This window comes from Oncorhynchus mykiss, chromosome 5, assembly GCF_013265735.2.
Source record: "Oncorhynchus mykiss isolate Arlee chromosome 5, USDA_OmykA_1.1, whole genome shotgun sequence".
Taxonomy (NCBI): domain Eukaryota; kingdom Metazoa; phylum Chordata; class Actinopteri; order Salmoniformes; family Salmonidae; genus Oncorhynchus; species Oncorhynchus mykiss.
Window position 1 is genome coordinate 100,159,147 of NC_048569.1, and position 2,757 is coordinate 100,161,903.

Below are 2,757 nucleotides of genomic sequence, written 5' to 3' on the forward strand. Positions count from 1 at the left end.
AAGTACCATGGTTCTGAGGGTCTGACTTCCCTCAAAACTGTCCGTTACTCATGTTCTATTCGGACTGAGCAGTTTGACACCACCCCCGTCTCTCTAGGACATGGAAGTCCTGTTGCCAAAAACCAGGTTTCTGAAATCGCGCCGGTACCTGTCTGGTCGACCCGCCACTGAGTGTGTAATCCAAAACAGGCCAAATATCGATGAAGCCCTGAACCTCACAGGGTTTCTGTGCGCCCCACCATCGGGGGTCAAATTCAACAAAAACGTGATAAATCAAAAAGTACACATCCGATCTGGATGGGGTTTTTTTTGCACGAAAGTGCATAAATAGACGAGCATTTACATTCAATTAAAAACGTTTTTGTATAAAACATTTTAATAGGAAATCGTGTTTCAAGTTTTGGGAAAAAAGTGAATGTCACAGGATGCATAGGTTCCTGTTCATGCGAATTTTTTTTTACATTATGTAATTGTTGCCCATCACGAGAGAGGGTATGAGACGAAATTTGGGACCTCTAGCCCTTCGGGAAGTATTTTTAATCATTTTTTGAAAATTACAGAAATTGGTCGAAAAAATGACAGAGTCCCACTTTTCACAGCCGTGCACCTGGTGATTGAAAACGTGCAACTGGTGATTGAAAACGTGCACCTGGTCACCCAAAACACGGTTCTCTATGCGGTTAGCGGTGTTACAGATATACATGTCCGATAATGATGCACCCTACTACGGACCTTTAGCAATGGGGGCCGGCCTGAATTATTTATGGAAGGTATGATTACTTTTTTCTCTCTCCGTGCAACTGGTGATTGAAAACGTGCACCTGGTCACCCAAAACACGGTTCTCTATGCGGTTAGCGGTGTTACAGATATTCATGTCCGATAATGATGCACCCTACTACGGACCTTTAGCAATGGGGGCCGGCCTGAATTATTTATGGAAGGTATGATTACTTTTTTCTCTCTCCGTGCAACTGGTGATTGAAAACGTGCACCTGGTCACCCAAAACACGGTTCTCTATGCGGTTAGCGGTGTTACAGATATTCATGTCCGATAATGATGCACCCTACTACGGACCTTTAGCAATGGGGGCCGGCCTGAATTATTTATGGAAGGTATGATTACTTTTTTCTCTCTCCGTGCAACTGGTGATTGAAAACGTGCACCTGGTCACCCAAAACACGGTTCTCTATGCGGTTAGCGGTGTTCCATATATTCATGTCCGGTTATGGCGCACCCTACTACGGACCTTTAGCAATGGGGGCCGGTCCCAATTATTTATGGAAGGTAGGATTTTTTTTTTTTTTCAACACTTTTCCCCTCTTTTTCTCTCTCTGCCGGGGCCGGCCAAGAGTGCTTTATGGACGGTTTAAAACATGACTATGGATGCAAATGCTCATTTTCCTCCGTGCACCTGGTGATTGAAAACGTGCATCTGGTAACCCAAAAATTATAAAACGGTTTTAAATACTTTTACCCGTCATTCTATTGATATAGCCCGCTAGGGGAGTGCCCCACTACGGCCCTGTCTCTGTCAGGGCCGTCCTTGAGTGCTTTTTAGACAGTTTAAGAAATCACGATGGATGCAGATTGCTATTAATCCTCCGTGCAACTGGTGATTGAAAACGTGCATCTGGTAACCCAAAAATTATAAAACTGTTTTAAATACTTTTACCCGTCATTCTATTGATATAGCCCGCTAGGGGAGTGCCCCACTACGGCCCTGTCTCTGTCAGGGCCGTCCTTGAGTGCTTTTTAGACAGTTTAAGAAATCACGATGGATGCAGATTGCTATTAATCCTCCGTGCAACTGGTGATTGAAAACGTGCATCTGGTAACCCAAAAATTATAAAACTGTTTTAAATCATTTTACCGGTCATTCTATTGATATAGCCCGCTAGGGGAGTGCCCCACTACGGCCCTGTCTCGGTCGGGGCCGTCCTTGGGTGCTTTTTAGACACTTTAAGAAATCACGATGGATGCAGATTGCTATTAATCCTCCGTGCAACTGGTGATTGAAAACGTGCATCTGGTAACCCAAAAATTATAAAACTGTTTTAAATCATTTTACCGGTCATTCTATTGATATAGCCCGCTAGGGGAGTGCCCCACTACGGCCCTGTCTCGGTCGGGGCCGTCCTTGGGTGCTTTTTAGACACTTTAAGAAATCACGATGGATGCAGATTGCTATTAATCCTCCGTGCAACTGGTGATTGAAAACGTGCATCTGGTAACCCAAAAATTAAAATATGGTTCAAAACCCGGGTAACACCACTCTATTTACGGACATGACAGTAGAGCTTACCCCCTGGAGCTATTGACCTCCAGGCTTGTAGGCCCTTACTCACCACCCGGGTATCACCCCTCTATTTCGGGGATGATACCAGCAGGGGACCCCCCCCACCTCCACAACCTCGCATACCAGGTGAACCAGGGCACCCACACTTAAGCACCCCTCCTCGGACATTAAAGCAGATAACCGCGCTGTTATGAACCGCGTGCACCTGGTCACCCAAATGGAACTTGTGCACCTGGTCACCCAAAAGGACCGGCGTGCACCTGGTCACCCAAAGGACCATGTGCACCTGGTCACCCAAAAGACCCGTGTGCACCTGGTCACCCAAAGGCCGGCGTGCACCTGGTCACCCAAAAGACCCGTGTGCACCTGGTCACCCAAAGGCCGGCGTGCACCTGGTCACCCAAAAGACCCGTGTGCACCTGGTCACCCAAAGGCCGGCGTGCACCTGGTCACCCAAAA